General features: G+C 46.1%; 1 protein-coding gene and 1 pseudogene across 4 annotated transcripts in view; both read left to right on the plus strand.

Moving 5' to 3' along the window:
* The window catches only part of LOC147732923 (histamine N-methyltransferase A-like), an 855,634-nt gene that overhangs the window by 520,148 nt on the left and 313,818 nt on the right, over positions 1-21,668 (plus strand). The window lies entirely within an intron of this gene.
* On the plus strand, positions 12,716-13,758 carry LOC147732924 (small ribosomal subunit protein RACK1 pseudogene; annotated as a pseudogene).

Raw genomic sequence — 21,668 nt, forward strand, 5'->3', positions numbered from 1 at the left:
TGGGGTTGGAAAGCTCTTTGACGATGTTGAAGAGTTCCTTGCTGTTGTGTGCGTTGTTGTCCAGTCGTTCCGTGAATGCGGTTTTCTTGGTGGCATGGATGAGTTGGTGGTGTTTTCGGTTGGCGAGCTTGAGGGCAGTCATGTTGTCCGGTGTTGGGTCTCTGCGCCAGGTTCTCTCGAGGGCTCGGCAGTTCTTCTTGGAGCTCTTGAGTTCGTCGGTGAACCATGGGGCTTTCTTGCTACCGGGTCTGCTAGGCGGGGTCTTCAGAGGGGCGAGGTCGTCTGCGCAGTTGCTGATCCACTTCTCAAGGTTGGTGGCCGCCTGGCTTGGGTTTGTTGCTCTGGTGGGAGGGTTCATGCTCAGGGAGGTCCCGAGCTGGTCGGCTGTGATCTTGTTCCAGCTTCTGCGTGATACCTGTTGCTGGTGGTGGTGGATCGTGGTCCTTCTGAAGCTGAAGTGGACGCAGCTGTGGTCCGTCCAGTGGAGTCCAGTGGCGTGGCTGAAGGCGATGTCCTTGCTGGATGAGAAGACGGGGTCGAGTGTGTGTCCGGCGTAGTGGGTTGGGGTGGTGACCAGCTGCTTGAGTCCGAGGTTTGCGAGGTTGTCTAGCAGGGTGGTGGTGTTGCGGTCGTTGTTGTTCTCCAGGTGGAAGTTGAGGTCCCCGAGCAGGATGTAGTCAGCGGATAGGAGGGCGTGCGGGCTGATGAAGTCGGCGATGTCTTCGCTGAATTGTGTGCATGGTCCCGGGGGTCTGTAGATGAGGGTGCCTCTGAGGGTGGTCTTGGGGTTGATGTGGACCTGGAAGTGCAGGTGCTCGGCGGGTGCGAGGGTGTCGTCGGTGTTGGTCGTGATGCGGATGGTGTTCCTGTGGATAATGGCGATGCCTCCTCCGGTGTGGTTGATGCGGTCCCTTCGGATGATCTTGTAGCCGTCTGGGATGGCGAAGGCGATGTCGGGCGCTGAAGAGGCGTTCATCCAGGTTTCCGTGAGGAAGGCGACGTCTCGTGAAGTTGTGTCAAGCAGGTTCCAGATCTCGACAGCGTGTCTGTGGACGGAGCGGGTGTTGAGCAGGATGCATTTCAGGTGGCTGCTGCTGTTGTTGCTCGTCTTGGTCTTGGTTGGTGCTGGAGTAGTGCAGGTCCGGATGCAGGTGAACTTGCAGGAGTTGCAGCAGAAGGGTCCGTGGGTGCGTCTCGGGGTGGCTTGGTAGCATCCTGGGATTCGGCCGGCGTGGAGTGCGTTGAGGGTGGCGGCGTTGTACGTCCGGCGGGTGGGCTGGGGTCTGCGGGGGTCAGGGCTCCTGGCGCGGACCGGCGCAGACGGGCTTACCTTTGGCGCACCTTCGGCGCTCAGTCGGCGCTCCCGCTGTGCGCGTCTGCTGCACGGTCGCTCTGGGGGCGTCATAAGAAGGGGGACGGCAGGGCGGGTCAGCTGGGCGGCGGGAGCGGCTCGGCGAATGGGCCGGTGGTGGGCGGGGCCTGTGGCGAGCTGCTGCGGGAAACTGGCGAGCGGGCGGCTCTGCTGTGGCTGGGCCGCTCAGAGGGCCAGGGGGGCGTCTGCGGCGGAAGAAGGCGTCAGGGCTGGCAGGCAGGAGCAGGAGGCGGCAGGAAGAGCAAGGGGGTGACCCGGCCTGGTGAGAGGCGCAGCGGTCACCAATGGCGCCTGTTGCCCAGTTTTATCTCAGTATGGGCGAGAACCATCAACAATGGCGTCCGCTTTCACTGTGACCAGTAGTGCGTCGCCCGCTTTTATCTCAACCCAGGTGCACACTGTCAGGGGCGGATTGGCAAGGCGGGCATTCGGGAATGGGCCGATGGGCTGATGCCTCAGTGCCCTCTGTGGGCTGGTTTTTTTCTCCCCTGTCCCAGTCCACAGAGAGTGGACTAGGAAAGGGGAGAAAAAAAAACGGCCCACAGAGTGCACGGAGACAGAGACTGAGAAAATGAAAGCAGCCTCGCTGTGCGGCCAGACAGCGATTGTCAGCTGTGGGCTCTCCTTCACCCCTATCCTGCCAAGCAATCAAGCTGAGGCTGGGCTGGGGAAGGGTGATTGTTTGCAATAATCGGCCTCCCTGGGGGCCAGTGTTTCTCAGGCCTTTGAGCCATTTGCACCTCGGCCCCCTGGCGCCCATGCAGCCCAGAAACGGTGTTAGTCTTAACACCTCGCCCACAGCCCTTCACATTCAGGGCATAGTGGGCGAGGAAGAATGGGTCTTGCTGTGAGGGCCTGGTGATGTTTGGAATTATTTTGTTTTATTTATTTATTTATGCGATTTTATATAGCGCTGACTTTACCCGCTTCACACTAGGAACAGCAATAATACATGAGGAGAAAATGATAAGTGGACAAATTACAAAAGCAAACGTTAAGTTACATGAATCAAAAGTGACAATAGAGAGCAACCAAAATACAAGAGGAGCAAACAATACATTACAGGAGGAAAAAGAGATATGTGTGCAGGTTACAAAAGCGTACAAAATACAAGTAGAGGTATTATACTGCAATTAATGGCAGACACTCCAGGACAAGAACAAACGTTACGTAGGCAATGGTGGCACTTGTGCAAGTATCTTAAGCAAACAAAAGTGAGAGGTAGCAAACAGTGTGTTACAAGAGAAAAGTGACGTGTGCAAGTTACAAAAGGGTACCATACACAGGTACAAGGGTAATACTACAGTAAATGGTAAATACTCAAACTGCCAGAACACACTGGGAAGGCACTTCCCATGCACCAGCTTCACCTCAGCCTCCCCCCTGGCTACCTGGCTACCTTGGATGACCCAGAAAGCTGTGCTTTGTGCTCCCCTGCCAGGACATTTTCCCAAGGCCTGGATGGTTGATTAATTTACTAATTGCAGGGGCCTTACCTCTGTTCATGTGCTCCTGAGCTGAAGGTCTGAGGAGGGCTGAGTAGGTTAGTAATAGCAGGGGCTTTGCTGCTTTTCAGGTGCTCCTGTGCTGGAGGGCTGGAATAATTGTGTGACAAAAAGGGGCCTTGCTAATTTTTTTTAGTTGCTCAGCATGTAGGCCATTGTCACCTTGGCCCTGTGCCATGTGCAAGAACAATATCCTACCACTTTCATTCCTTGTCTGTGCAAATGGTGTTTCCCTTAAATATGGGCCACGCCTCTTGAATGTGGGCCACTTTTTTCGTCAGTGCCCGGGCCGAATTGTGATCCCAATCCGACCCTGCACACTGTCACCAATGGCGCACGCTATCATTAACACTAGTCCGCACTATCACCAATGGCGCCCGCCGCCTGCTTTTATCTCAAGGTTGTGTAGTGGAAACAATGTTTTTCCTTTCACAAAAGATGATTACATAGTCCCAAATATGCTTGCATAATTTAGCCTTGAGTAAGTCATTGACTGTGATGCTTGCATAGTCTCAAACACGGCTTCAGGGCGCTTCGGACTGAGACGTTTCTACAACACTAACAGCCACATGCATCAAGCGAATTTGGAGTCGCAAACATTGCGAATCGCAAAATTCGGCCGTTTGCGATTCCAAAATCACTATTTGGGATGCATCAATGCAAAAGTACAAGAAATCGCTATTTTTTGCGATTTCAGAAAATGCAATTGCATTTAAGGAATCACATTTTTGCGATTCCTTAAATGCAATGCATGAATGTTTAAAAAATTGCGAATTCGGAAATAGGGAAAATGCATTTTTGAAAGTGTCATGTTACACACACACATGTTTGTGTGAAACTTGCACTTACATAAACATTTCAAGGGTGCAGGGGGGTCCCTTTGGACCCCCCTCAGCACCCTTGAAATGCATTAACAAATTGTGATTCGCAAAATGAAAATCGCAAAATGTTAATCTCTTCCCATTGATTCCTATGAGCCTTTTGGCCCATAGGAATCAATGGGAAGGTTTTCCTTAATTGCGATTCGCAAAATGTGAATCGTAATTAAGGAAAAATAAGGAATCGCAAAAAAAAATGCGATTTTTTGATGCATTGCCGTTTGCGATTCCTTAATTGCGATTCCTTAATTTCCGCAACTAAGGAATCGCAAACGGCACCAATGATGCATGTACCTGTTAGAGGCATGCACAACAGAAAGGATTCTCTCCTCACAGAAACAGGATGGAGAATGCTTCCATGGCCCTTACAGAGCCAGTACAATTTCGAGACAGTCTGCTTACTGATGAGGGTTTGTTGTCAAGCAGCCATAGTACTTTGCGGGGCTCCAAGTTATGTGCTGCACACTTTCCCCAGACCTCCAGGCAGATTTTGATTAGGGGTGCAAATTGGTATTATTAACCAGATCAGTATCCCAGTCCTGGAAGGAGGACCAACTGAGTCATCCCTGGCATGCTTGCTGGCAGATTAAACAGCATCTCAGCAGCAACGATGTTATCTGCAAGCAGGGGCATCCTGAGGATGGAGGCTAGAGCTTGCACTAAAGTAGGGATGACTCGTTTTCATAGTTTGTAACGATGCATGATAAAATGTATACTGGGACAGACTGTGAACGTGTTAGTAAAGGAGTAAATTATATTTATATTGCTGTTTTATTTCAAAAACATAAGGTGCAGGCCATCGACATCGCCGGACCTTAGTGCCTTGATTGTACTTTCAAAGTAGCTGATATAACTTATAAAATAGATGTACTTTACTTTGTAACACACGCACGTCTTTTTGTATCTGTTACAAAACCTCTAAAGTGCTCTGACTTTCTCTGCTCTCCTATATCCCATTAAGAATGTCACTAGTTAAAATAACAAAATAGCCTAAGAAAGCGGTCAGAGACCTGAATAGTAGACACAGCTTTCTGTGTTTAAAGAATTACAGTACTTAAAGGTGCCTGTCACGAAGCGGTTTGAACTTCAGCACACAGTAAATGCCTGAGGACTAATAAATGAAGGGATTTCCAATTTTTCATTGATAATGCTCTATCTGAACTGCGAGGATTTATAAGTGGGCTGCGGAACCCCTTCTTCCAGCGACACTGTGTCTGTCAAACAATAATACACAGCCCCCCCCCCCCCCCCCCCCACCCGGTTCCATCGACTCATTTATTTTCAGAGTTTGGCCCTGGTGCATCAGTTTGTTAATTCCAGGCACTCGGCAACAGCGCATTCAGAGATAGCCACTCACCTTTTTTCCCAAAGAAAAACTACAAACTGGGGGGGGGGGGCGTGGGGAACGGTATGTTATTTATAGAAGGCTGGCTGGCGGGCGGGAAATTAACTGTGCCAGAGGGAGGTGGGAGGAGAGGAATTTAGTTTGTGAGCTGTGGGTGCGTGGAATTATGGAGGCGTTGGCTGTTTGTTTGTCCTTGCTGTCGGTGGAGGACGAGGAGAGCTGGGGGGAGCAGCCGTGGTTCTGGAGCAGGTCGAGGCGGGCTAGGAAGTGCAAAGGCTCCACATGCAGCAGCTCCTACAGCCGTACAGGTATGTGCTGTCGCTGCCATTTTTGGAAAGCCGTCCGTTGTTCCTTTACTATTCATTTTGGGCCATATGTATCAACCAGAAATTAGCTCGCAAACGATGCGAATCGCTAAAAATAGCGTTTGCGAACACAAAAATCGCAAATTCCAATGTATGAAGTTGAAAATGCATGCAAAAGAAGGAATCACTATTTAGCGAGTTCCAAACCGTGCGAAAGTGCTAAATAGCGATTTTCATAGCGAATTCCAAATTAGCGATGAAACTGGTTAGCGAAAATCGCAAATCTGGGACTCGCAATTAAGAATTCGCAATAGAATGTATCAACCAATCGCAAATTGCGAAATAAGGGAATTCGCTAATTAAGGAATCGCAATTACCATCAAGTGGAAGCAGGTGGTAACCAGGTGCAAAGTATAAAATGAAGCCCAGAATACAACACACTCTTATCCACAATGTCTGGGCTCTACATGATAGTGAGGAGGCGAAGACTGAGAGCCATGGCGCAGAGGAGGAGACGGCAGGAGAGGATATTCCGGTTGCGCACCACCATCTTCCAGCGCACTGAGGAGGACATCTACACCCATTACAGACTGGATGAAGGGTGCATACTTGATTTAATTGAGGAACTCAGGCCCCACCTACAACACCCCACCCGCAGTACCCAGGCCATACCCACACACATCCAGGTCCTGTGTTCACTACACCTGCTGGCCTCAGGCAGTTTTCAGGGTGTCATAGCCTCAGCAGGAGGGGTGTCACAAAGTGCCCTGTCGCGCTTCTTCCACGCGTTTCTCGACGCCATGACACATAGGATGCAAGACCACATACACTTCCCCAGCACCCCACAGGAACTAGCACAGACCAAGCAGGACTTTTACAACATTGCCCGATTCCCCCACGTCATAGGATGTATAGATGGGACACATGTTGCCATTTCCCCCCCCCCTCAAACATAGAGTATGTATTCCAGAACAGGAAATGCTACCACTTACTGAACATACAGATGGTGTGTGATGCCAAAAACATAATCACCGACATAGTGGCAAAGTATCCACGAAGCACACATGACGCCTTCATATTCAGTCACAGTGGGCTATACCGTAGACTCTCAAGAGGGGAATTTGGAGAGGGATCCTACTAGGTAAAAGCACACAATGACAGCCCACATTCCAAATGGCCAGCATGTGCATGTCAGTGACTGACCTTTATACATTTCCACCCACAGGGGACAGTGCCTATGCAGTCCCGGATTTCATCCTGACACCCTACCTGAATCTTGCCACTTCTGGGAAGCGGCGCTACAACCGGGCACACATTTCAACAAGAGGCACCATTGAGAGAACATTTGGCATATTGAAGAGCAAGTCCAGATGCATTCACAAAAGTGGAGGAGCCCTCCAACACAGCCCAGAAACGTGCTGCAAAATTGTAGTAGCTTGCGCCATGCTGCACAACATTGCTACCAGGAAAGGGACACCAATGGAGTTGAGTGACTCAGAATCCTCCGACGTGAAGGGACTTGGACCTGTACACATGGAATCTGGCGTAGCTGCTGCTGCAGCTGGGCGACAGAGGCGTGATGAGATCATGCACAACTACTTCTAGGTGAGAAATAATGATACCATGACAACGTAAGCCTTTGCTAATGTGTTTAATTCCCAATAGCAACAATGTCACACATCCAAAGAAACATAAAGGAACTCTCCCAATCCAATGCACATGTTGAATTCACAGTGCAACAATTGTAGTCTAATCAGAGTAAATGCAACACTGTTGCTGGCCCAATGTCTCCCCTGTGTGAAATAGTCATTTTGCAGCAGTTCCTATTGGTGTGTGGCAGGCCTGGTGCTCCTGCCACTACTGCGCCTCTCAACAGTGGGTGGTGGGGTGTTGGAGCTTCGCACTGACTGTGAGTCCTCCTCACTGGGTGTCAGCACCCCTGGACCAGCAGTACGCAGTGCGCGCAGTTCATCCAGGCTAGCAGTTGACTGCACTACCACAGTGGCAATATGCTGGATTCCTACTGGGTCTCTATGGCACGCCTTGCCAGCATATTGGTGGAGGAGGTCAGCCGGTTAATAGCGCAAGTGTAGTGGTTCATTTGGGCCATTTCTTTGCGCCTGGCTGCGCGTTCTGCTCGCAACTCGGCAGTCAGCTCCTGCACAGCTCCCCTGATTTCTTGGCGTATTCCCCTGTCCCTGCCCTAATCTCCCGCTGAATAGCCTTCATATGTTTCGCTTGCAGGCGGTGCACCTGGAGCATGTGCATATCGAGGCCAGCAAACACAGAATCATCCTGCTGCTCACTGGAGCCGAAGCCTGTGCGGGGTCTACGACTGCCTGTGGTATGTGGTCTTGGCTCCTGCTGCTGGGTAACTGGTGCTTCAGACTGCACTGTCACATTGTCCTCATCCTCATCTTCCATGATCCTCAATGGCCTCACAATCCTCCTTCTGTGTCCCTGTGGTTGGGTGAATGGACAGTCCTCCCCATCTGTATCCTGGCCGTGGCTAGCTTCTCCAGAGGCTTGGGGCCCTGTGTCACTTGCACTGGCTGTTGCCTTTCCACTTGCAGGTGCTGTGGATAGAACAGCACACATTAATATTTTGTTCCTGTCATGTGATGTTCAAATAAATTATTTCACAGTTTTCCCTGACTTTACTTGTGTCGTTCAACTTTCCTGACCTGCACATGTGAAATTTGCTTTAGTTGGACTAACTTCAAACATTACTGACTTTTGTGACTACATCTCCCATAATGCATTGCTGTGTTTGCCTGTGTACTTGCTCAGGGCTGACATGTGGTTCCCCTTATCCCTAGGTCGCTGCAGGGGGTTGCTGGGGGTGGTTTAGGGTGGGGAAGGCATGCTCCTTACCTGGTCTTGCAGCCGGTTGAGCAAAGCTGTCTAGCAGGGACACGCCCGCCACACTCTGTGGAGGCAGTGTGCCCTCTACCAGTTCCTCCAGTGGCGTTGAGTCTGTGACATTGGAGGTTCCCCTACCGGTGAGCTGGGACTGCTCCAGCCTGGCAGCCAACTTCTCCTTGTGGCGCTGGCGCAGGTCGTACCAACGCTTCCTCAACACTTCTATGGTACGGTGTGTCACTCCAAGGGCATTTACTTCTCTTCCTGGCTTCAGGCACCTTGTGTGAACTCCTCCCAAATAATGTCTCATGGTGTGGCACCATTTCTGTGATGAGGGTTTCTAGTTCTGCCTCAGAGAACTTGAGCTTTCTCTTCCTGGCTGCTTCCCCCTCTTGCTGCTCCTGCTGGGTTGCCGGAACATCCTGATTTCCTCCTTCTGCCATGGCTCCTGAGTAGCAAACAACAGTCACACACTCTCTCAGTAGCAATGCTGAAGCACCATGGGAAATCACTCACTTCCTGGATGGTGATGTCATCATAAAGCATCAGGATTGAGATTGGAAGTTTCCAGAAAATCGCAAAATTGCGATTTTTCCCGTTGGAACGTCGCTAAATTGCGATTTTCGGGCTGCGATCTCGCAAATTTGCGATTTATTTAAATTAAGGATTCGCTAAAGTCCATCGCGCAATTATTTAGCGACTATGGCCGAATCGCTAAATATTTGCGATTGTGTTGATACATTCCGATTTGCGATTCTGAATTTGCGATTCGGTAAAATTCTTAATTTCAGAATCGCAAATCGATTTCTTGATACATATGGCCCTTATTTGTCTTATGCTCTTTTATGTGGGGCGGACTTTGCCCGAGGGTGTCAAAGCGCTTCGCAGTGGGAACGGTAATTATACATGAGGAGGAAATTACTGATGAACTAATTAGAAAAGCGAACGTTAAGTTACATGAGGCAATTGTGACAATTGTGAGAAAGCAGGATATAAGAGGTAACAGGGTGCATTACAGGAGGACGGAGTGACGTGTGTGCAGGTTACAAAAGCCTGCAGAGTACAAGTGGAGATATACACCCACATGCATCAAGGTATTTAGGAGTCGCAAACGGTGCGAATCGGTAAATTCGGCCGTTAGCGATTCCTAAATATCTTTTTTGGGTGCATCAAACATTTTTTGGAAAATCGCTATTTTTAGCGAATTCCAAAAGTGCGATTGCTTTTAAGAAAATGCAAATTTGCGATTCCTTAAAAGCAATGCATGATTGCATTTTAAATTGCGAATTCGCAATTAGGGGGTGCAAATTACCACGAGAGTGAACCTCGTGGTAATTTGCGAAAAAGTTTAAAAATGCTCAAAATTGCTATTTAAACACTGTAATGTTACAGACACACATGTCCTTAGGACATGTGTGTGTGAAACATGCACATAAAAATGCATTTCAGGGGTGCAGGGGGAGGTCATTTGGACCCCCCCTGCACCCATGAAATGCATTAACATTTTGCGAATCGCAAATAGAAATTCGCAAAATGTCAAAGCCTTCCCATTGATTCCTATGGCCTTTTGGCCCATAGGAATCAATGGGAATTGCGTAATCGCAATTTAGAATTCGCATAATCCTTGCGATTTGGTAAAAATTGCGATTTTCACCGAATCACAAAAATTATGCAAATAAATTGATGCATCCCATTTTGGGATTCCTTATTTGCGATTCCCTATTTTTCGCAAATAAGGAATCGCAAAATGTCCCGATGATGCATGTGGCCGATAGTGCTGCAGTGGATGGCAGACACTCTGGCACAAGAACCGACGTTGCGTGGGCGTAGGTGGCACTTGTGCAAGTATCAAAAGCGGGTACAGTGTAAGAGGTACCAAACGGTGTGTTACAAGAGAAGAGTGACGTGGTGATGGTGGGGAAATGAAGCAATAGGGGCAGGTGTACAGAGAGCAATGTGGCGTCAGCTCTTAAGTTGAGCAAGTGACAGTAAGTGACTGCAGCCCCGGGGATTTACAATAATGATTTCAGCAGGGCTGGGAAGCCTCAGCATTTTCATTGCGGATCCCCCCCAGCCTTGGCTAGTGAAGTTTTGCCTGCTTGCACCCTTTGGGGTTTGCCACATGGAGGGGGATGTCCAGACCAGGGAGGGTTGCTAATAGTGCAGGTCTCTGGTGCGGGGGGACATGGTGACGCAGACTGAGTTCCTGGATGACGCAGAGGGAGTGCATTGGCCTATTTGGTCCCAGCACGTGGATGGTGCAGGTGCCGGGTTTGAGCAGAAGGTTGGCACAGGTGTCAGGCCTGCTAAGGCTAGAACCAGAATTTGGCATGATGTTTGTGTCTTGGCGAATGCACAAAGGAGAAATATTGAAAGAAGAGCTATGCAAAATGGCAATTGGACTCGGGCGGTTCATTTGCGGAATTTCAAGATGGCCGCCAACCTGGAAAGCGAGTTGGCGGTCTAGTGCTGTTCTTCGTTTTCAGGTGTACTGCTCTAGGTGAGGCGCTTGAGCTAATTCTGCTGCACACTTCACCAGAGCTTTTGGATGATTCAGTTGCACTTCCTGAGGTCCCAGTTTCAAGAGTAGAATTGCGTTGCGTGTATTATTTTGTAGTTAGAGTCCCAATACTCTTATTAGCCCTTCATTCTGTGATAAGAGTATTCATTTGTATACTTAATCTCAAGTACCGCTTTCAGCGCTTCTGAAGTAAGAAGACTCTCTTTGACAAGCGATCCATTTTGCGAAGGAATACTGTCAAGACAGAAAAGATAGTTATTGAATTAGCGCTTAATATTAGTTTCACCGCTACGACAACTCTGAAGTAAGAAGACTCACCTTGAATAGCGGTTCCGGCTTATGAGGAGTATCTTTGAAGACAAGAGCATTCAGATAAGTTAATGAATTGAGAACAATGGTATTTAATATTGAATAATGAATGATAAGTAACTTAGAGATATTACGAGTAGAATACTAACCACTGGTCAGCAAATCTGTATCCTTCAGAAAGAGTAAGTCCAGCTAAGTCTTCATTCGACATAAAAGAGACAGATAGAATCCAAATACAAGGCAAATTAACTCTAAAATGAGGTATGTTAAGTAGAAAAACAGCCAATAGAAAAATAGTTAGGAATTACTACAGAGTGTAATTACATTATCATTGGTTGTATGTGTTTCCTATAGAAAGAGTACCAAAGACAAATAAGAATAAAAGAAGAGAGAGAAGAGTAGCTAAGCCTTAGATCAAGTAGGTGAGAATGTAGTAAGATATATATAGAGCCCATAGAAGAAGAGGGGAGGAAGAGTTTGAGCTAAATATTGTGGTGTATTCCAATTAGGTCTTCCACGGTCTCTCCGAACTGACGACATTGGAGAAGCCAAGAAGAAGAAGACCATCAAGGGCAGCCTCTTCTTGTTGTTTATTATTTTATCCAATTTGCCCCTTCCCCCTTGAAAAGTCTTGAGGGTCCAGTTAACTGAATAACGGACTCTGGGAGTTTTTGGGGTGGAGTTGGGAAGAAGTCTGCAGACTGTTCCCGTGCAATTCGTGGAGAGAACGTATCCTTTAAAAGTTGATCTGACAACAGGTCAGGTTACAAGGCAGTTGGTTCGCCCCTGCCATGATGCTGGGACAGCAGGTAGTGAGCATGGGAGGGCCAATTCAGGGGGTCGCCCAGGACTGTGCGGGAGGTCAGTGGGTATGGGTGGGTAGGGGTGTCACGTCCAGTGAGGTAAAGGGTATTAGGTCTGAGGGCATGCATGGTCCATCGGGTGCACAGGAACAGCATTGCAGGATGTCAAACCAGCAATTTGCTAAATATTTGAACTATTTCCTGTGGATATAACATGGAATAAAACATGATGGAAATTACCATTTCTTGAAGTTTGAGTACAATTCTTCAGAACGTCTCTACGTCCAATTGGTTGTGCCCAGAGAGACGGCACTTATCTCAAGTGTCGCAGACTGTTTCTTGATTACCACACCTCTTCGGGGAGTGATATCTCAGGAGCACACCACAACTTATAACACATCAGCAACTGCGGAGTGCGTTACCCTAACCCTTTTTTGTTTTTTATACAAGAACACAGGTTGAGAATTTGGTTGAGAGCTTCGAAGACGGTTCAATTGGGCAGGATAAAATGGGTTTTTTATTGAACAAAAAGGGGCGTGGGGGCTTTGCTGTCCTCTGGGGGAATGGGAGGTCTTCAAAGCTTCTAGAAATTTCACTTCAGGCATTATATTTATATATAGTTTCCCATGTTGTTTCTGATGTGTTTTTTGGGAGGCCTCAGGATTTGCTGGGCATTTACCTGGATGAGAATGATCTCATTGGTTTACCTGGCCTAATTCTAATAAAATTAATGAAACTGGTTCTGGCCGGCATCAAGGCTAACTGGGAGGGCACCACAGTGATTTTGTCTGAATTCATATTGCAGCTTCGCCGCCTGTCTGAGAGAAGGAGCTGTCGGTGCACTCCCCGTGCTCCATCCAACTCCATCCTCCCCGCGCGCCGTCACTCCTGGCCAGCCACTGCCATGTCTGAGCAGATGACCCTTCGGGGTACCCTTAAGGGTCACAATGGATGGGTGACACAAATCGCCACCACCCCGCAGTTCCACAACATGATCTGGAGTTCTAGCCGGGATAAAAGTGTAATCATGTGGAAACTGACCCGGGACGAGACAAACTATGGCATCCCTCAGCGTGCTCTTCGAGGACACTCTCACTTTGTCAGTGACATGGTCATTTCCTCGGAAGGCCAGTTTGCGCTCTCGGGTTCCTGGGATGGCACCTTGACGTTGTGGGATCTTACTACAAGCACCACCACCCGCCGCTTCGTGGGCCACAACAAGGATGTTCTGAGTGTTGCCTTCTCCGCTGATAACCGTCAGATTGTGTCTGGCTCCCAGGACAAGACCATTAAGCTGTGGAATACACTTGGAGTATGCAAGTACACCGTGCAGGAGGAGAGCCACTCGGACTGGGTTTCCTGTGCCCGCTTCTCACCGAACAGCAGTAACCCCATCATTGTGTTCTGCGGTCGGGACAAGATGGTCAAGGTGTGGAACTTGGCTAACTGCAAGCTGAAGACAAACCACATTGGACACACTGGCTTCCTGAACACCGTCACAGTCTCCCCTGACGGCTCGCTTTGTGCCTCTGGCAGACAGGACGGACAGGCCATGCTGTGGGATCTGAATGAGGGCAAGCACCTGTACACTCGAGATAGCGGAGACACCATCAATGCTTTGTGCTTCAGCCCCAACCGCTACTGGCTGTGTGTGGCCACTGGCCCCAGCATCAAGATTTGGGATCTGGAGGGGAAGATTATTGTGGCCGAACTGAAGCAGGAAGTGATCAGCAACAGTAGCAAAGCTGAACCACCTCAATGCACCTCACTGGCATGGTCTGCTGATGGGCAGACTTTGTTTGCTGGGTACACGGATAACCTCATGAGAGTGTGGCAGGTCACCAGTGGGACGCGATAAATATGCAGATAAAAAATATGCCTTTATTCCTGTTCATATTGCAGCTGCATTGGAGAGGAGCAAGAAACCACACACCATTGGAGAAGGCGAGACGTAAGCTTAATGGAGCCATGGGACTCTTATGGGGGGGCATCAGGGTCAAGGTTCTATGTCACTCTGATATACAAAGCACTGAGGGGTATCTTTTTGTGAGGACGGGGTGCGTTTATCTCAGATTGGGCAAGTGTACTCTTTACTGGAATTAAGGGATTGATGGCACAAACATGGAAAGGGAATATATGTCATAATTTTCTCCTTGTTGGGGCAGGAAAACTCTTCGAATTTCCTGGATGGCGGAATTTCTGGGGGGTGGGCAGTCTTGAGCGGGATTGTCCATCCTCCAAGGGGGGAGGTGGGGTACACAGTCATGTGGAAAGGAAATGAGAATGAGGGGGATCTCTCAACAGGAGTCAGTTATTCTGGGTTTGCTTGGGTCAACATTGGGGTTGCGTTTTTGTAGATAGGTTAAGATAAGCTTGGGAAATTGCTTTATCATATAATTGCAAAATGTATTTTTGAGAAAATATACTTTGAACCTGTCTTAATAAAGTGGCCTTTTTTGCTAAGAAAAGAAGTTGTAGATCGTGAGATATTGTGTGAGGGGGGTCCCAGGGGGAGCTGGGCACGAGCTGGTCTCCCCCTGGGATTTTTCGCACAATGGAGCAGCCACCCCAGGTGCAGAGGCAGGGATAATTAGGGAGGCAATAGGCGTGCGGGGGGGTATTTATAGTAGGCTTACTGGCGGGCAGGAAAGTAACTGTGCCAGAGGGAGGCGGGAGGAGAGGAATTTAGTTTGTTCCACCCACCTTTCCCTCTTTTTTCATCTGTTACAATTTTTGTCAGGAGTAAATTTTTTATTAGCCTTGGTTACTGCCAGAGGTGTCATATGTTTTTCTGCCACAATAAGACAGTTTTTCTTTTAGCCATTTAGAACTGGTAGGTGGAATTTCTGGGGGGTGGGCAGTCTTGAGTGAGATTGTCCATCCTCCAAGGGGGGAGGTGGGGTACACAGTCACGTGGAAAGGAATGAGGGGGATCTCTCAACAGGAGTCAGTTCTTCTGGGTTTGTGTGGGTCAACATTGGGGGTTACGTTTTTGTAGAAAGGTTAAAATAAGCTTGGGAAATTGCTTTATCATATAATTGCAAAATGTGTTTTTGAGAAAATATACTTTGCACCTGTCTTAATAAAGTGGCCTTTTTTGCTAAGAAAAGAAGTTGTGGATCGTGAGTTATAGTGCGATGATTCCAGTGTCTCTTCCGTAGAGCCGCTCTGTTACTGACAGGCCGTCCCTGCGTTCGCTCTCCCCGTTTTCACTGGCGCTGGGGTGCCACGGTGTCTAAGACTACACCGCCCTGGAGCGGTAGACTCAAACATCATGAACATTATTTTGACCACATTAGACTTACCTGTCAAAAACTTGTAAAAGAAACAGTGTAATTTAGTGTGCTAAATTATTGCTGCACCTGTCAAGCGCCTGGAAACAGCAATGGCGCTGTCAAGCCCCTGGAAACAGCAATGGCGCTGTCAAGCGCCTAGAAACAGGCGCTGTCAATTGTCTAGAAACAGTAAGGCGCTGTCTAGCGTGGGGAGGGGCACCAGCGCTGCGGCTTGTGACATCCCAGAGCCCGGGCTGCTCTGGGCACTACGCTCCTCTGCGGCGGGTGCTGGCTGTAACAGAGCTGGTGGTAATAGGCCCATCACAGACAAATAACCTAGCCTTTGAGCGCTCTAATTTTCACGTTGAAAATTAAATTACCTCTCTCTCACCCAGAGCACAAGTCCTAAACAAGCATTAAAAATGCAATAGGTCTCACCTTTCATTAAGTTAAAGCCATTTTCTTTGCTATACAATACCATTCACAAAGAAAATGGCTTTAGCTCAATCAAAGGCAAGACCTATTGCATTTTCAATCCTTGTTTATTATTGATTCCTTGGAAATATGTGTAGCTTTAATGCTACTATGAGCAGAATGTTGGAAAATTGTTTGTCCTGTTGAAGGAGTCTCCTAAGTAGGTGGATACCTGAAATATTGATGTTTGATATGCTACAAGAGACATGTACGACAAAATAGAAATATGCGAAGAATTAATATAATATGCAATCTGACGAGAATGTTAGGAAACTTACTCCTGCCAGCTCTTTCCGCTCCTTCTGGCATTGACAAATGTATTACCAAATGTGAAGAAATGCATTACAATTGTGATAGAATTTAATAGAGCACTTTTGAAACAGGTTAGGTAGTTTGTAGTACAATAATGTATTTTTAAACTATTTGGAAGGTGTAGGAAAGTGCTATTTTTGGTGTGATGACCTATATATTTTTATTGGACTAATGCTTCGTTTTTTTAACGCTGACAATGGGGCGCTGCAAAACAGGTGACTGTTAGGGGTGGGCGGGTGTATCTCATGTAATTTGCAGTGGAGAAATTATGTGAGTGCTAAACAGTATGTAGTCCTATTTTCTTATTGCAAAATGCTGCTTCCGTAGTGCAAAATGCACCCATGCGTCCAAAATGGACAAAAGGATGCATTTTGTGCTAATAAAATGATTGCTAAATGCAACAGAACACAAGCAGCAGAAGCCAGGTTCTACTTGCTCTTGCTAAGTTTGTTTTACCTGTGCTCCTGCTTTGGCATTTTTGTGCTAACTAAGTATGCAAACTGCTGTAATTGCACAATTTTCAGTAATTTTACATCAAAAGACTAACCGAAAATTACTTTGATTACTCCAGCATAATTGAAATGTCCCCTGTGCCTAGTGTTTAACAAAATAGGATAACTCCTAATTGCCAGCCTTAACATCTCTATAAGATCATGTTATATGGTGAGGAAATACACTCATGGCATTATAGGTTATATGACTAGTATCAGGAGAGTAGAGGGGATTCCTATACTGAATCCTGTGGTGCTCCTGCGGAGGATAGGGACCTCAATGTTCAGAATTTGTGAGTCAGCAAGTTTAAAAGACCTGAAACGTTCATCTGGATATACTTTATTCCAAAGTTCATATATTATTTTTCATATAGACTTCGATCAAGATTAATGTATGTTCAACATGTTATTCACCACCAAAACGATTCCTAAATGCCAAAATCCCAATGCATTTCCGGACGAGAGTCCCTTCGTCAGGGGAATAACGTACTCTGTGAAAGAAACCAAACACTGTTTCAGGGGGCAGATATTATTTACAATGACTAAAAAATACAAAAAGGAAAAATACCAGAGATGGCCTAGAGACATGAACAGGAACCGATCATGAGTGACAAAGCAGTGTTAAAAGAAGTCAAGTTATGAAAGGTGCACCGAAAAAAGGACCGTGAGTAGCAAAAACGTGTTGTAAACAGATTCAAAGGTAATCAAATTACAGGAGAAACACCACGGGTACTAGCGTGAATTTGGTAATCAACAGTTGTGAGTTCAAGGAGAACCGTTCACCGACACAAATAGATTAAAAGAAATTACAGTCCACCGATTTCCCAAACATTGTGCTTACCGGAATCTTCAGAATCTTATGTTCAAAGACTGCATACTCACGAGCGTAGAGGTGGAGAGTTAATAAAGAAGCTAGCTGGAGTTGCGTGCAGTGCGTGACATAGAGAGAGGACTTCCCGTGCAGGCGAAGGGGTTACTGTAGATTAAAACGTACAAAAGAGCCCTGGTAACCTACATAAATGTGAATAATGGGAGAGGATGAACAAATAGGTACTGGAGTCAGCGGGTCAAATGAATATTAAAATAAACAATAAATGCAATTGTTCATGTGCATCAAGGTGTCAGCCATCTTGGATAGGGGAAAGTAAACAAAAGCAACAGAAAGTAAGATCAAAGTTATAACAGGAACAAATAATATTCATGAAAACCAGTGAACAGTGCTAAGAGGTTATAGGGATGAACGATAAAGCAAAATAATAATTAAAAAAAATAAAAAGTGGAGTATAGGAAAGATGAATAATAAATGAATAAGTAGGAATGGGAGCTGTACAGTTGAGAAAGTGAATAAAGATGATTAGACAGGTGACAGATAAGCAGCATGTTATAAAAGGAAACAACTAAATTCTATCCGATCATTAAGTCCTTTCGGTTGGCATGATTCCAACAACTTAATCCAAAATAGTTCACGTTGCAGTAGTTTTTTCCGGTTGTCAATGCCAGGTCTCGTGGGGACAACCTCTAGGACAAGGAACCTCAGCTGGCTTATGTTGTGTTGGGATGAGATGAAATGTGAAGTTACAGGAGATTTCAGGTTCTTGTTCCTGATTGTGCTTTTATGTCCGTGAAACGGACTTTTACCTTCCTTTCGGTTTTTCCGACGTAAGGTAAGCCACAAGGGTACTTCAGTAAGTACACAAGATTGATAGAATCACATGTGGCGTTCCTTCTTAGTTTGATTTGTTTACCAGACCGTGGGTGATTGATGTAATTTCCCCCGATTATGTTATTGCAGTGACTGCAGTTATGGCAAGGTTTAGTTCCAAAAAAAGTACAGTCTGATGGCTTGGGGTTGAATTCCAGCATATTTTGGAGATTTTTTGCTCTCTGGTAAGCAAACAGTGGAGTACAATTGAAAATTCCTTGAAAATCAGGTTCAAATTGTATCATCTGCCAATTCTTAAGAATAATATTTTTTATCTCAAGACTTCTAGAAGAGTATTTGGAAACAAATACAGGTCTGATCTGTTTATTAGTTCTCGGGGTTTGAGACCAGAAGGTCATTTCTGTTTTTAGAGCAATTCGATCACTTGCGGCTTGCAGAGTCTCTTCGGGATATTGTCTGTCTTGGTATTTCTTGAGAATGATCTTAGCAGTGTGAGAATATTCCTCCGGTTCAGAACAGATCCTTTTGGCCCTCATTAATTGAGAAAAAGGTAGATGCTTTTTCAATGGGGTAGGATGACAGCTGGTGTATAGGAGGGCATTGTTTCGATCAGTGGCTTTTACGTACAGTGACGTATTTAGACAACCATTGTCTAGGGTGACTAAAATGTCCAAAAATGGTAGACTCACAGGGTTGACACTGTGGGTGAATTGAATGTGATCATCAACTCCATTAATGTACGAAATAAATTGGGATATTTCATCAGGGGGTCCTGTCCAAATCAAAAAAATTTCGTCTATATATCTCCAATATGTGGCGATTTTGTCACACCACTGGGTGTTTTCCAAGATGTAGTCAATCTCAAAGCGATGCATGAACAAATTTGCGTGGCTGGGGGCTGCACAATTGCCCATTGAAGTGCCCACTAGTTGAAGGTAGAAGTCGTTGTTCCAAGTGAAATAGCTGTGATACAGCATGAACTGCATAAGTTCAAGTAACAACACTTTCAAATCGTCGTTCATGGAGTTTTGGAGTAAGAAGGATTCCATTGCTTCAATGCCCCTGTTATGAGGTATTGATGTGTATAACACACAGACGTCAATGGTAACTAGAGTGTACTGGGTATTAGGTATTAACCTCACTTTTCTCAGTTGGTTTAGAAAATCGGTAGAGTCACGTATATAAGTAGACATGCCCCTCACTATGGGCTGAAGATACATATCAACGAACTTCCCAGTGGGTTCATGAATGGAATTCCTGGTGGACACAATCGGTCTAAAAGGTGGTTGCTGCAGGTTTTTATGGATTTTGGGCAGCATGTGGATGCTGGGACACTTAGGGTACGGGTGAATCAAATATTTCAAGTCTTTCTGTGTAATGGTACCCAATTCCATGGCCTTTTCTAGGATAAATTTCAAGATATTAGAGAAAGTTTCGGTAGGATCGGACAGCAGTTTCATGTAAAGGGCTTTGTTGCTTACATGTGTAGTGACACTTTTTGATAAAACTCCTGGTCCAAAACGACCAGGGCTCCGCAGTTGTCCGCTTTGCAACAGGTGATTTTCTTGTTCATCGTGATTTCTTTAAGAGCTCTGTAATCTCTGATTTTGAAGTTGGTAAACTTTGGAGATGGTTTCTTGAAACTTTCTTTCAGGCATTGAGGATAATTATTTCATAAGAATCCAAAATCTTATGACTCACTGGAGCCATAAAGGAGCTCTGGCTTCTGAGATCTTTACAAGTGTGTTGAACCCGCGGTGTTTTTCCCGTTATTTGATTACCTTCGCATCTGTTTACAACATGTTTTTGCTACTCACTGACCTTTTTTCGGTGCACATTTTCATTACTTGACTTCTTTTAACACTGCTTTGTCACTCATGATCTGTTTCCTGTTAATCACCCTTACAATGGTGGGGTCTCTAGGCCATCTCTGGTATTTTTTCGTTATTGTATTTTTTAGTCATTGTAAATAATGTCCGCCCCCTGAAACAGTGTTTGGTTTCTTTCACAGAGTACGTTATTCCCCTGACGAAGGGACTCTTGTCCCGAAATGCATTGGGATTTTGGCATTTAGGAATCGTTTTGGTGGTGAATAACATGTTGAACATACATTAATCTTGATCGAAGTCTATATGAAAAATAATATATGAACTTTGGAATAAAGTATATCCAGATGAACGTTTCTAGTCTTTTGAACTTGCTGACTCACAAATTCTGAACATTGAGGTCACTATCCTCCGCAGGAGCACCACAGGATTCAGTATAGGAATCCCTTATACTCTTCTGATACTAGTTGTTACTTCAAGTCCCCCACCAGCCAGAAGGGACAATATCCCGAGGTGCCCAAAAAAGTTTGAACTTTGGATCTAGGATTACCTGTCCTGAACTTGTTTAAAAATGTAGGTGCGCTACACCACCACAAGTCTTTTCATTATAGGTTATATGCCACCTGTGGACTGCAGCACATATAGTGTCATCTACTAGTGTCTTAAAGGAAAATATGGCTTCATGACTATTTCTTTTTCTTTTTTTTTAAGGTTTTATATAGCGCGAAAATGACCCATGAGGGTATCAGAGTGATTTACAGATACAATAGAGTAATACAGGGTCCTGGCAGGTCATAAAACAAACATACTGGTAAAACGATAAAATTTTTTACATAGGAGAGCTTACAGAAAATCAGGGGGATAAAGGTGGGACAGGGTAGCAAACAGGCACTGTACCTGGGGGATAGGATAGGCTATACAGCAGGACAAATATAATACATGAACAAGAATAAGGCAATAGTCTCTCAGGTGGCTGAGGGAACGAGATTAGCCAAGGAATCCATGAAAAAGGCCTTGGCCTCTTTTTTGAAGTGAGCAAAGGAAGGGATTTTTCTAATTTTGGGAGGGAGGGAGTTCCATATTCCTGGTGCAGTTCCGGTGAAAGCCCGGTTGTAGGTTTTTATTTCCCTAAAGCGTGCAGGCCGGAGTAAGAGGGCCTTGGTCAATCTTGAGTTTGTTTCCTCCAGAATACACAAGCTTCTGTGCAAGATACGCAGGGGAGTTAGAGTGAAGGGCCTTGTGCGTGATGCATGCCAGTTTGAGGTTAATCCTCGCCTCGGAGGAGAGCCAGTTTAACGCTTTCAAGTGAGGAGTGATGTGATCGAATTTTTTTGAACCTGTAAGTAGTCTGGCGGCTGCGTTGAGGCAGGCTTTTAAGGGTGCCAGCGAGATCTTAGGTAAGCCAGAGAGGGTGGAGAAGCCGTATTCCAGTCGAGAGATGACTAATGATTGGACAGCGAGTTTTAGGTCCGGACCGTCTAGAAAGGGTTTCAATTTCCATAGGTAGCTCAGGTGGAATCTGGCCAATTTCGCCATTGTGTTGATGTGATCCCGCATGTTTAGGTTATAATCCAAGGTAATTCACAGAGATTTGGCTGAATTCACAATGGTCAGGGAACAGTATAAGGCTGTGATGGCTTTAATCCATGTCTGGATGTCGGGGTTATTCTTGGGTGGGGAGATTAGAAGGAACTCAGTTTTCTTGGCATAAGTTTTAGTTGATTGGA

Source organism: Lissotriton vulgaris, chromosome 2_1, assembly GCF_964263255.1.
Source record: "Lissotriton vulgaris chromosome 2_1, aLisVul1.2, whole genome shotgun sequence".
Taxonomy (NCBI): Eukaryota; Metazoa; Chordata; class Amphibia; order Caudata; family Salamandridae; genus Lissotriton; species Lissotriton vulgaris.